The 14,455-nt window shown below is 43.7% G+C and overlaps 1 protein-coding gene and 1 pseudogene across 3 annotated transcripts in view; one reads left to right on the plus strand and one right to left on the minus strand.

Moving 5' to 3' along the window:
• GAB2 (GRB2 associated binding protein 2) overlaps positions 1-14,455 on the minus strand; it is a 178,913-nt gene that overhangs the window by 82,427 nt on the left and 82,031 nt on the right. The gene's annotated exons all lie outside the window — the stretch shown is intronic.
• Positions 5,725-6,964, plus strand: LOC132525916 (RNA-binding protein with serine-rich domain 1-like; annotated as a pseudogene).

Genomic DNA, 14,455 nt, shown 5'->3' on the forward strand with positions numbered 1-14,455 from the left:
AAAATAACTTTCTAACTCAGTCATTAAGGGTGCTTCGTGAATACCACCACCTCTCATGTGTACCTGCAGTCCTGGATGTAGGTTCTTGCTATTACTCTCCACCAAAGGAATCAGAACTCCTGGAGGGGAGTTGATTCCATGTTGTGGAATAAAAAGAATTAGGATAGGTCTGAATGTGCTGTTTGTTCAATAATAAAAGCAAGCGTTCTTTAAAATACAGAGAAGAAAATGTCAGGGATATTTAAAGTCAAAAGGACTAGATTTAAAGGCATTCTCAATGGCCAAGTTGTAACATTTTAGGATTAAAAGTTGAGGCTGTGAAACTATGAGTTCATAATATCCAAAGGATTAAAGTGTACAAAAGTTTTTTTATACAAAAGGAAGGCGACTATAATAGGGTTTTTGTGGTTTTTTGGGTATTTTTATTGATTCTGATAAGAAGGGCAGTCAATACAGGGGACTTTCCTTTCTTCTATTACACAATATAGCTGATATAAAGTGTAGATGTGTGCCTGTTTCTATCTGTATAAGCAGAGAAAGAATATACACAGGAAACTATGAATAAGGAGGAATTACAGGAAAAAGCAGAAATTACAGAAAGACTGGGAAGGACTGATGAGCACTGGTGGTCATACATAATAGCTCACAAAAGGGGGGCTGTCTAACAGTTAAAAAGCACTGGTGGTCACAAATACTCACCAAGTATTGGTTTGGCCAAAAAGTTCATTCAGCTTTAAGTAAAAATAAAAGACACGTTTTCATTTTCACCAAGAATTTTATTGAACAATGTATTCGCTCACCGAACGAACTTTTTGGCCAGCCCGATAGAATGAGGGTCCAACATAATGTTCCCAGATAATACTTAAGCTTGCAGAGCAGAGCTGACTTCATGAACTCCTATTCTCTCATCTTCTAGCAGTGGTTCCCAGACTTTAGCATGCATCAGAATTACCCAGAGGACACGCTGAGATGCAGATGCCTGGGACCCATCCCCCAGAGTTTCTGATCTAGAAGGCTGAGGTTGGGGTGGGGTCTGAGAACTTGCATTTCAAACAACTGATCAAAAGATGCTGGTTGATGCTGCTGGGTCTGGAACCACACTCTGAGGACCACTTTCCTATATGCATCACTGATCGCAGTGATGTGTTTGCTGAAGCATAAGCAGTAGGTTCTGAATAATGGTAACGTTCAGGTCACTGTCGCATAATAGCTGGACAGTGTTTATAACCCTGGCCAAGCAAGAGACTAAAATTTCCTCCTTTCAAAGGAAGAAATTAGATTATAAGAAGATAAAACGTGTGTGAAAGCATGAACTAAAGGTCGTATTAATGTAGCAACTGAAGTTTATCTAGAAAGATGAAGCTCGGCCTCATAACCAGTGGCAGGGATCTAAAACACTGTGAAGAGACCGAGCCATGGACCCAACCAAGGAACAGTTAGTTTATAACTGGATAGCAGGACTTTGCCAATTTGGAAAAGTGTTCCTTTTACTTTTTCTTCTGGTCAGGCGATTTCCTGCTTATTTCCCTGGAAAAGGTTATTTGCCTGGGAAAGTCAAAATTATAACTTAAATCTTGGGATGATATCAAAGTAAGTACAGCATGCAAATAAGTACAAAAATAATGAAGAAATTAATTAAGCCCAAGGTGTTGATGTTTTCGAATAAGATGAAGCCTAAGTATACACATAAGGTTTGTAACCACTGTATTTGTATATGTCTTATTTACTATTTAAGGGTTTTGATGTATTCAAGAGAATCAGCCAAATTAAACTTGTAACGGCAATTAAGACAATGTAAACAAATCTGTAAGTAACAAGTAATGTTTAATGTCATCTATTAGGATGGTGTTATTCCTCTTTAGGCACAAAAGCCTCTTGGAACTTCCAAATACCTGAGAGATTGCTGACCTCAGCCAGAAAGTTGACTATCAGGAAACGTTTCAGAATGATGCTCCAGAGAAGGTAAAGTAGTTTACCATCTCTTACGCTGCTGATTTAAAGGTGGAATGCTGTCATCCCCGAAGAATTCAACTGCAGGATCAAACATACACTGTGCAAAGTGGGGAAGAAAGTAAAACTTATTGAGCATCTACTTAGTACCAATCCAATCTCAGCACCTGGCTCACCGTGCATGCTCAATAACCACTATCTGTAATCCTAATGCAGACAGACAGTGTTAAAAAGGATAAAGAATTATAATAATTATGGAACACAGAAAAGAGATCGATTTACTCTACCTTGAGAAAGGAGTCAAAGAATATGCCAGGGTGAAAAGGCAGGAAGAGATTCCGTATTTTAAGCATAAGGAAGCATCTAAATACGTGGCATCTTCTGGAGACAGCAAGTTCTTATGTATGATTACAGGAAAGGATGTAGGGGGAGAGGTCATCACAAATGAGGCTGGAGAGAAAGGTTTAAGATCAGATCATGGATAGCCTTGAATGTAGCCACACCAAGGACCGTGGACTTATCATCTAGGTGATGGGAAGAAACAGGATCAGATCTAGGCTTTAAGAAAATCTAACTGAGCTACATACAACATGAAAAGTCTTGCAAACATGAAATTGAGAGAAGAAAGCAAGGTTGAAAATGTGATTTCATTTAAAGTTCAAAACTAGACAAAATTAACCATAGTGCTTAAGGATACACATGGTAAAGCTATAAATGAAAGCAAGGAAGTGATTACCACAGAAGTCATTATATACCTGGAAGGGGGGACAGGGGTGGAGTAAGAAGGATATGATTGGGAAGGGACACACAGGGGTTTCTGAGGTGCAGTCATTTTTTTGGCCTGGGTGGTAGTAATGTGGGTGTTTCCTTCATTGAACTGTATGCTATATATATTTTTTGCATTGTATTATATTTCACAATAAAATGCTGTAGAATATATAATTGGAAGCATCTGGAAGGATGATGAGGTGGGCAGAGTCTGAAGACAAGGAGAGAAATCAAGAGTTGGTCACAATAGTACAGGCAAGGGAAGAGAGCTTGAGTAAGGTCACTGGTAGTGGGACAGAGAGGAAAAGAAAAGGTATTGAGAATTACTTAGAAGCTAGGTTTCAGTGACCCATTAGAAATAGAAAGGAAAGGAGAGGAACGAATCGTGACTGTCAGATTTTTTAAGTTTTAAGCTTGGGAAGCCAGATGTTAGGCAGGAAAAACACAAAGAGCAGGAGACTCATGCAACAAAAAGAATTTGAGATATGATTCACATAGCATGTGAATTCACTCTAAAATTCACTCTTTAAAGTGGACAATTCAGTGACTTTTACTATAGTTACAAGGTTGTGCAACTATCACCATTATCTAATTCCAGACTATGTTCACCACCCAAAAAGAAACCCCATAGTCATTTACTCATGAACAGTCACTCCCCATTCCCTGAGCATCCTCGCTCCTCAACCCTCATGTGATTTTAAGAGAATAAAAACCTGTTTTGTGGGTTAAAACTGTCTTGATAGAGTAACAGTGACATTCAGTTGGTCTCAGCAGCCCAATCCCCAAAGAGATCTTGTATCAGAGCCTTAATTTGTCTCTCCACAAAGATGGGAGCTCTGGAGAAGTTGAGGAACCTTCTTTTCTCAAGATGTAGAGGGGAACATCCTCAGTCCTAGTTCCACCTTGGAAGGAGACTGAAGTCAATGGGGATCAAGGTGGCAGAGACAGGTGTCAGGTTATAGTGGCTTTCAGCCAGTGGCAGTATCGCACCCTCCAGGGTGTGGAAAGGTGTGTGTGTGTGAGGTGGGGGGTAAGTTGTCACAATGATTGGGGAGCACTCCATGCATCAGAGGGCAGGGGGCAGTCCTGCATAACCAAGAAGCGTCCCATCCAAAATTCCAATAGAGATCCACCTCTCCTCTGAGAAGCAATAGGGGCAGGATTCCTATTACTTCTGAAGTCCAAAAGCCAAAATGGAGAGTTATGATCTGTAGTTGGGAACCAGGCCCAGGCCTGAGAATGTATGGTTAAGAATAGCTTAGAGAACAGAAGATTTAAATTAGCTCACAGTGAAAAGACAGTATTAATAGAAACCCAGATATTAATAGTGATGACTCTCAGTTAGCTGAGGAGGACCGTGGCCCAGGACATGTAGCATTCAACCATCACTTCTCTTGAGTCTTGTGCTACGTGTTAATAGCTGCAGCTTCAGGTACAGGAAAGGGTAAAGGACATATTCAGTCGTACAAACCATCAGAAAGAGTACCTGCAGGGGTATGCCCTATGGTCCATCTTAAAAAATTAAGAAGGCTCATTAGGGAGCTCTCTATACAAGCACAAACTTCTTCTCTCTCTCCACTGATTTTGTACGAAACTCTGCCATTGGCCATCCCTTTAATTCCAGCACTGAAGACCCTGTTAAAATTGGCACTTTGCTTTAAGACGTGTTTTATATGTGAAGCTCTGGGAAGCACAGGCAGCAGCAGGAGACAGTCCTTAGAGGAAAAGCGCCTCTATTCCAGCGGTGAACACAACTAAATAAAACACACATTCACCTGTGCACCATACTGCAACAGGAACAATTTAATAGCTGAAAGGAAGTTTTGGAGTCAGCTTTGCTACTTATGAACTGCACGAACTTGGGATCTTTCATATCACCAAGCTTCAACTATAAAATGAGGATGATAATCTGGACAGCGTTGTTGTGAGAACCAGAAGTGAAAGGCTGTTTTTTTTCTTTCCCTAAATAAAGAATATAAACGTTTTAAACTTTCCTATAAAATTCTGTTAGAGTATAGAAGTGGGAAAGTTTATATTTGATACGAGAACAGTCTAACAAAGGAGGAAGCATTTGAACTAGGCTTCAAACACATGATTAGGAGAGCAAATGTATTACACTAAAAGTAATAATTTATGCAACAGCTTCACTGAGCCACTGCTTTGCGCCAGGCCTGGGCCAGGCAGTGGGTGTTAATGACTTGGTACTGGTTATTGTATTGCTTTCATATTGCCTCAATACATTTGTTTACTCATTACTTCTTTCCACAAATACCTAAGATGTAATTAGTTTACCAGAGTAGCCAGACACCTAGAAAGTGTTAGACACCTGGACTCAGGGAGAGGTGGTAACCAGACAGGGGATGGTAGGTCCTGAGAGAGGTTCCTACCAGAAGCTCAGGCCAGCTTAGGCAAAGGCTGGATACCTGAGACACTGAGATGGGGTGGGAGACACAAGGAAGGAGGCATAGGTGAGTTCTACTGACAGTTGTATCTAACAAGTAATGCTGTGCAGTTCTGGAGCTATTGATAGAAATCAGCTTCATGCCTTGCTGCAAATGACTAAGAATACGGACTTCCCTCCCAACTCTAGGCTTGGAAACAATTCTTTTTCCACGTCTATGTCACAAGGCAGGACATTATGTAAGACGCCCTGAATCCAATGAATGCTACAATCAACTGAATGCCCCCTGGTGTTTAATGTAAGCTCTGAGCCAGGCTGTCCTATGAAGGAAGAGGAAAAGGTGGAGGAAGAAGAGAAGGAGGAGGAGGAAAGGGGGAAAGGATAAAGTATTTCCCAATAATTCTTCAATAAGAAAATATAGGAAGGCCAGCCTCAGCAGCTGAGGAGGGCAGGAGGAGGTCGCGGGCGGGGGCGGGGGGTGGTGGTGGGAGATGCTGCACTTTGGTGTAAATTGCAGTTGATGAGGGATAGTTTCTCAGACTCAAGTTAGAAGTGAGAGTTCAGATTAAGTGAGGCCGTCATTGCTGCTCTGAACACCTCAGAAGGGGAGAATGGATTTATCAGGAGTGAAAAAGAAGAGCTTGTTAGGAGTCAAAGAAAATAATAACAAGTCCAGCACTAGGGCTCCTTCTCCTACCAAATGCAAAGACCGCTCTGATGAGAAGTCCAAGGATCGCTCTAAAGATAAAGGAGTCAAGCGAGAAGGGTGGTGGTGGGGATAAAACTCGAAAGAGGGCTTCCCTGGTGGCGCAGTGGTTGAGAGTCCGCCTGCCGATGCAGGGGACACGGGTTCGTGCCCCGGTCCGGGAAGATCCCACATGCCGTGGAGCGGCTGGGCCCGTGAGCCATGGCCGCTGAGCCTGCGCGTCCGGAGCCTGTGCTCCGCAATGGGAGAGGCCACAGCAGTGAGAGGCCCGCGTACCGCAAAAAAAAAAAAAACAAACAAACAAACTCGAAAGAGGCGCAGCGCTTCCAGTGGTAGCAGCAGCACCAGGTCTCGGTCCAGCTCGACCTGCGGCTCGGGCTCCAGCAGCGGCTGCAGCTCATCTTAGGCATCGAGCCGCTCAGGAAGTTCCAGCACATCCCGCAGCTCCAGCTCCGGCAGCTCCCCTGGCTCTCCGAGTCCTTCTCGGCGCAGGCATGACAACAGGCGGCGTTCCCGCTCCAAATCCAAACCACCCCAATTAGATGAAAAGGAAAGGAAAAGGCAGAGCTGTCCCCTAAATCCACCAGAGAACACATTGGGAGCCTCACCAGGAATGTGACCAAGACCACATCATGGATATATTCTCCACCTATGGGAAAATTAGAATGATTGACGTGCCTGTAGAAAGGATGCACCCCCATCTGCCTAAAGGCTACGCATATGTGGAGTTTGAGAAACCAGATGAAGCCAAGAAGGCACTGAAGCACACGGACAGAGGACAAGTTGTTGGCCGGGAGGACCACTGCCACTGCTGTGCTGGCCCCCTGGCCTAGGCTACCCCCAGGCGAGTCGGCCCTCCCAGGAGAATGCTGCCACTGTCCCCCATGTGGCGCAGGTCACCCCGACGGTTGAGGAGAAGGCCACGTTCCCCTCGGCGGCGCATGCAGGTCCCCCGCCCGCTGCCATCACAGGAGCCACTCCAGCTCCAACTCCTCCTGATAAGCAGGGCCACTGAAGCTCCGCCCCTGGGAGCTGCATCCCATCCAACTCACCTTTGTCACTTTTCTAGCCGAAGGAGGATCAGTAGGAAAGAAATCCCTCACTCAGGGGCAGGTTTCAAAGGTGAAGGCAGCAACTGAGACGTTTGCCCTGGTGGCAGAGTTCTGGCTGCAGGAGCACTGTTGGTTTGGGGTCATGCCGATAAAGATGCCCTCCAGTTTTCTAGCCAGACAGCTCCCACGTTTCTAGTTCCTGAGAGACAGTTTGGTGGCAAAGCCAGCGGGGATGAGCAGGGGGCTCCAGGTGGTGGTTCAGCCCCAGCCTGGGAGCACATTTCTCCATTCCACAGATGACCTGAGGCCAGTCTGGTGGCCTGCAGAGTCCCTCAGGAAAGGGCGTGCTTTTGCACAGCTGTCACTCCTGTTAGCCTGGCTCTGCTCCCAGCTTGAGTCCTCTTCGGACCTCTAGGGTCAAATACCCCATTATCTGCCCCCAATGGTTCTTTGCACATGTACTCATGCGTGCACATGCGCACACGCACACCCCACGTCTCCCTTTCTCTCTCTGAAACTGGTGAGCGAGTTGAGAGCCAGCTCTGCTAGGTCATCACAGAACCCCCTGTTGTACTGGTATTCATGGTGGTCTTGCAGGTTACCTTGGCAACGTGCACATTGCTTTTTTGGCTTTTATTGTATAGTCGGTACTGTAAATTTTCTGTTTTGAGTTTTATAACTTTGTAGCATTTTAGATAATGTTGTGTTTGCGGTTTGTTGGAAAATATGGGAAAAGCAAGAGGGAGATTATTTTGCGTTTTCTCCAAGCTGTGTGCTGTTTAGCGTAAGAATAATAACTAAATACATTTAATCTATGCCAGGCACTGAACTACGCATTTTATATATATTTCATCCTTACCCATCCTATGAGTAGTTACTACTGTTATCTCATTTTACAGATGAAGAAACTGGGGCATGAAGCAGCTAAGTAACTTAACCATAGATAAAAAGCTATGAGGTACCAAAGCGAGGACTTCTGACTCTGTCTTCTGGGCTCTTCTTGCTAACCAAGGCTTCTCCTCTTAAACTCAGACCTGCCTTACATCTCTCAGCTAGGGATTTCTGCAACGTTTTAGGTCTGAAGTATTAAGACTCTCAACAAGGGTGGTAGAAGCAGGAACTAAAAATAAGACGTTATTACATAATACACTGTTTTATGTTGAATCTTATAACTAGAGGACCTTTGAGTGGTGATCTATCAGACAAACTGGGTTCAATCATTAGTCTGCTATTTATTGTGTGATCCCAGGAAAGTTCCAGGACCTCTCTAAGACTCATGAAGAAAGTATCACCTGCTCTGTTTATCTTATGAGGTTGTAAAAAGAATCAGTCGTGTGTAAGCGTTAGTGTGTTGGCTTTGGGACCACTCTGAAGATTTTTTAAGTTCTTCAAATGTGTGGATCAATGCAGCTGCCAGATAAACAAAGTATTACACACTACAATAAAGCAGATAGTCCTGAGCCTGGATCAGAATCCTAGATTATTGGGAATATTGACAGCCACTCCTGCTTCGCATGGGAGCCTTATGGAAAGCGCCTCATGTGATGCCTGTCTGACTCGGACGCTCAGTGAATGATTCCTTTCCTTGGCCCATCCCTGCACGAATCCCTCCTACCCCCATGCCCCCACCCCGGCTTTGTGCTTTTGTCGGTGAATTACAAGGGACTTGATACTCCATAGGCTAAGCAATAATCCAGGTAGGAACAGAACAAGAACTGTCTGGTATTCCCCCATCTCAGATCACTGGGGCTCATGAGCAACACTCATTGCCTCCCTATGATTCCTTTTTCCCATGCCCCAAATAGGCTGATTCATTTGTTCAGGGTACACCGTGGAGTCCTGCCAAATGCAAATAAACTGTCTATGGGGCACGTGCCGAGCTATGCTGGGAGCAGGCTCATTACTGCCGCAGTCACTACAACAAATAACAACAAAAGCCTCTAGGCGCAAATTAGCACACATAGTAAACTTAATTCAAGAAACACTGAAGAGACCCTTAGCTGCATTTTAACTTACACAACACCATTTATCACACAAGTGCCGTGGGGCCTCTACAAACTGCAAATAAGACATTGGTACAGATTAGCTTCTACTACGCCTCAATGACTCTTCCAACTTAAATCCACCTACCACACACACACACACACACACACACACACACACACACACACACACACACACACACACACACACACACACACACAGAGATGTGAAGGGAACACAGAGGAGACTGCAGAAAGAGTAACTGAAAAGAACTCACCGTCTGGAAATTATGAGAGAGGTCTGTGTTCTATTCCAAACTGGATTATTCCTTAGCCTCTGGACTTAGAAGTGTCAAGTCCAGAAGTATCAAGTCCCCTGTAATTCATGCATAAAAGCACAAAGCCAGGAGGGACGTAAAGGAATCATTCACTGAGCACCTGAGTCAGACAGGAATCACAGGAGGTACTTTACGTAGGACACACGTGTAAACAGGGGTGCCTATTAATACTCCCAACAAACGGAGACAAAATCACTGTGATGGTACTTGGTACTCTTTTCCAAAGTAATACACAGTGTGTTACAAGAGGGACGAAACACCAGATACAGAGGCAAATAATACTAGCTAGCATTCGAGCACCTATACAATGTGCCAGTACTGTGCTAAACCCTTTACTCATGTACACGGTCTGATCTTCAATACTCACAACCACCTAGGAAGTACATGATATTATCTTCATTTTGAGGATGAACAAAACGAGCTGCTTGAAATGGTTAAGCATCTTGCCTGGTCCGTCACCCAGGTTCAAATCCCACCTCAATCTTCTTCTGCCCATGTGACCTCAGCCAAACCCCTCAACTTTGCTATGCATTAGCATCCTAACAGTGAACGGGGCTAAGGTCAGCCCTCCCTGCCACTCACTGAATGCTGCGAGGACTACATGTTATACAGAGGAGTAAAGTGCACGGAAAAGTATTTTGTCTTCTCCTAGGTGGACTGCAGTCAACGGCAGGCAGAGACCATTTCACAAGATCTTTTAAAATCCCTGAGAGGAAGACTGTCATGCACATGAGGAATGATTATGCATTCATAATCACTATGAGTGAGTACTTTTATCAACACAAATAGGAATACAATGATTATGCATTCAAGATTACAGATGAACAAAAACTGTCTCGTCATCTTCTCAACATATTTACTGAGCACTGAGCATCCACTTCTGTGGCTGGCATTGTGCCACATGCTGTGGAGACACACAGATGAGTATGAGGACTTGGAGAGAGACAGTAGCGCACTAAAAGCAGAGTGACTAAAATGACCATGTGGAATAAAGGTGGCAGTGAGAACTAACACAGCTCAAGTAAGGGTTCATAGTGGCAGGAAAGGAGTGACACAGGGAAGGCTGAGAAAACAGGTTGGGACAGACTGTGGAAAAACTATAAATGATCCTCTTAAAAGAATTTCAAAAGAGTCAGCAATGGGCTTCCCTGGTGGCACAGTGGCTGGGAGTCCGCCTGCCGATGCAGGGGACACAGGTTCGTGCCCTGGTCCGGGAAGATCCCACACGCCACGGAGCAGCTGGGCCCGTGAGCCATGGCCGCTGAGCCTGCGCGTCCAGAGCCTGTGCTCTGCAACGGGAGAAGCCACAACAGTGAGAGGCCCGTGTACCGCCAAAAAAAAAAAAAAAAAATAGAGTCAGCAAACCAAGGAGCTACCTTAAGAGAATCAGAGAAGCACAGTCACATGAGGGAGGAGGACAGTAAAAGGGCAGAAGGAGAAGGGTTCTCAAGTGAACTTGAAGTCTACCCCTAAGTTCTGCTCAAGGCTAGCTGCCTATTCAATTTTTTTCCTCTCCATTCCCCTCTTCTCATTTTATATCATAAATGGTCTTTTTCTTCTTCTTTTATACCTTTGGCTCACTTAGGTTACAAAGGACCCTGCTTTTAGGGTGTCTCCAGGGATATTTCAACTTCTGTTTTCTTACCCGTTAGATAGTTATAACATCCCAGGATTACTGTGCATATAAAATGAGGTAACATATAACTGTTCAACAAATGGTGCTGGGAAAACTGGATATCCACATGCAAAAGAATGAAGATGAACCTTTATACCATACACAAAAATTAACTAAAAATGGATCAAAGACTTACATGTAAGACCTAAAACCATAAAACTCTTAGAAGAAAACATATAGGAAAAGCTCCATGATGTTGGATTTGGAAATGATTTCTTAGATATAACACCAAAAGCACAGGTAACCAAAGAAAAAAAATAGGGAAATTGAACTACAGAAAAATTAAAAACTTCTGTGAATCATAGGACACAAAAGAGCAAAAAGATAACCCATGGAATGGGAGAAAATATTTGCAGATCATATATCTGATAAGGGGTTAATATCCAGAATATATAAAGAGCCGTTACAACTCAACACGATGAGAACAACAAAAACAACCTGACTAAAAAGGGGGCAGATTTGAATAGACATTTCTCCAAAGAAGATATACAAATGGCCAATAAGCACATGAAAGAATGTTCAACCTCACTAATCATTAGGGAAATGCAAATCAAAACCACAATGAGATACCACTGCACATCCATTGGGATGGTTGCTATCAAAAAAATAGCAAGTAACAAATGTGTCAAGGATGTGAAGGAATAGGAACCCTTGTGCACTGTGGTGGGAATGTAAAGTAATATAGCTGCTATAGAAAACAGTTAGGTGGTTCCTCAAAAAATTAAAAATACAAAGAAAAAAAAAAAATTAAAAATAGAATTTCCATATGACCCAGCAATTCCCCTTCTGGGTATATACCCCCAAAAAATTGAAAACAGGGTCTTGAACGATACTCGTATACCCATGTTCATAGCAGCATTATTCAAAGTAGCCAAAAGGAGGAAGCATCCATCTATGGATGCAGGGAGAAACAAAATGCAGTATACACACAATGGAATATTATCCAGCCTTAAAAAGGAAGGAAATTCTGCCACATGCAACAACATGGATGAACCCTGCAAACTTCATGCCTAGTGAAATAAACCAATCACAAAAGGCAACTCCTGTACAATTCCACGTACATGAGGTACCTAGAGAAGTCAAACCCATAGACATAGAAAGTAGAATGGTAATTGCCAGGGGCTGGGGGAGGAGGGAATAGGGAGTTGTTGTTTAATGGGTACAGAGTTTTAGTTCTGCAAGATGAAAAGAGTTCTAGAGATGGGTGGTGGTGGCAGTCGTACCACCATTCAAGGATGTGGATGTATTTAACGCCACTGAACTTGTACACTTAAAAATGGTCAAGTTGCTAAATTTTATGTTATGTATATTTTACGACAATTTTTGAAAAAAGGAATAAGGTTCCAAAAATAGAAATAATTAACATACATAAAGCATCCAGCAATAAAACTTGGCAATGAACCTTAGTTCCTTCCTCTCCCCTGATGCAATCCTTTATTTCAAAGATCTTTTCAAACTACCTAAGGAGCTCAGCACCAATCCAGTTCCCCAGCTCTGCCATTAAATCTGGCTGTGTATTCCAGGACGAATTCCTCTCCTTACTGAGCTTTGGTTTTTTTTAACCATTAAAAAAAAAAAAGAAGAAAAAAAAAAGGATTAAACTATACTACATTCCCTTTCAGCTATAAAAATACAAACACATTGAAGGTTAAAGAGATTAAGAGTAGGCTAGCAGGGCTTCCCTGGTGGTGCAGTGGTTGAGAGTCTGCCTGCCGATGCAGGGGACACGGGTTCGTGCCCCGGTCCGGGAAGATCCCACATGCCGCGGAGCAGCTAGGCCCGTGAGCCATGGCCGCTGAGCCTGCGTGTCCGGAGCCTGTGCTCCGCAACGGGAGAGGCCACAGCAGTGAGAGCCCCGCGTACCGCAAGAATAGGCTAGCAGAAGGGAAGGAAAGGAAACATTTGTGAGCACTTATTGTGTGCAAAATATTGTGATAGGGGCTGGGGGATTCACAAATACAAATATACCAAAGGAAGGTGATAATTCCTGATTTGAGGGAAACAAAGGTAGACATCGTGATCTATGTGTAGGTTACAGGAGAGAGTGATTAACTGCTAGGGGAAATCCAGGAAAATCCACCAGATAAGTGATAATTGAGGGCCCTTGAGTTTTGAGGAGGGATTAGAAAGAGTGAGTCAGGTAGAACAGAGGCAGAAGGGCAAACAGGGCAGAAGGACCAATGGGAGTCCCTTATAGAGAATGGATACACTAGTCAGGGCACAGTCCAGAGGAGAGGTGGAAGCCAGTCTGGAAAAGCAGTTTGGGATCTGATTGCTAAATGCCCAAAAAGCTGGGAAAAGGAGCTTGGATTTTATGCTAAAAGTTTTGAGGAAGCACTGACAGCTGAAGCTGGAGAGTGACAAGATCTGATGTGCAGGTCATAGAACTATCACGTTGGTAACAGTGTACAAGAGGGTAGATTAAGGGAGGGAAACAGGAAGCTATTGCCATAGTACAGACAAAACAGGATGAGGGCCTGAATGAGGCAGTGGCAGTAGGGAAGGAGAGGGAAGAAAGCTCTCTTTGCCTCATGCAGCTCCCATAGATAAAGGCAGGAATGGTGCATGAACTCCAGAAGGTTGGCTCTTATACATTATGGACCTTGAACCACATTCTTATTTCTAAACAGTTTCTGACTAATTGTGAATGTCCCCAGGTCCAGGGCAATCACTCAAAGGGAGGAAACCAGGCATAGAAGTTAATCTGTTTCAGCTGCTAGGCTACCCCCCTCACCCCCTTCGAACCAGAAATAATGGAAGGCAGCAATGGATAAAGGAGCATCTGGCAGCAGTAAAGACCCATCCCTTCCCGTGCTGGAGCTGTTGGCTCATCCTTGGACATCACAACAATCAAGAATGGAGAATCGTTCTTTTCATCCCTTCTCAGCATTATCCCAGCAACCTCATCCCCTAACAATGGTGTGGTTTGTGTTATGTTTTCCCTCTATCACCGCCCCTCCCCACCACAGCACAACGGAGATGCTGTGCCCCAGGGGCCAATGAGGTTGTGAGCCTCACAGCCTCTGAACAAGTCTTTGAGGGGTAGGATGCTCCTTCAGAAAGAGCTGCATGAAGGAGCAGATTAAAAAGACCAAACATTAACTGAAAGGAGTGGGGAAGACCATTTTCTCCCCTCTATTAAACTAGCAAAAAAGATTTTAATGACATTTCCCAGTGGTGGTAAGTGTGTGGTTAAACAGACACCCATGTCTGTTGCTCAAAGCTATTTGTTGATATGATGTGTCTGGAAAACAATTTGGCAGTATTTCAAGAGCCTTAAAAATGTTCATCCCCTTTTGCCCAATAATTCTCATTTCTGGCAAATGACTAAGGGAATAATTCAAAGGAAAGAAAACTATATATGCATGAAGATACATGTTATAGCATTAGAAGGTAAAAAAAGTGGTACAGTTCCTGTTCTTTAGATATTTTTTTCTCCCATGTCTACCCCTCTGACTTTCCCTTAGGCTTTGTAATGTTGATCTCTATGGCTCTTGAGAGAACCAGATATAATGACAGAAACTGCAAGCTCTTACCTGAGTACACAACTTAAAGAAGATGTGCTGTAAGAAAATTTACCACA

Source organism: Lagenorhynchus albirostris, chromosome 9, assembly GCF_949774975.1.
Source record: "Lagenorhynchus albirostris chromosome 9, mLagAlb1.1, whole genome shotgun sequence".
Lineage (NCBI taxonomy): Eukaryota > Metazoa > Chordata > Mammalia > Artiodactyla > Delphinidae > Lagenorhynchus > Lagenorhynchus albirostris.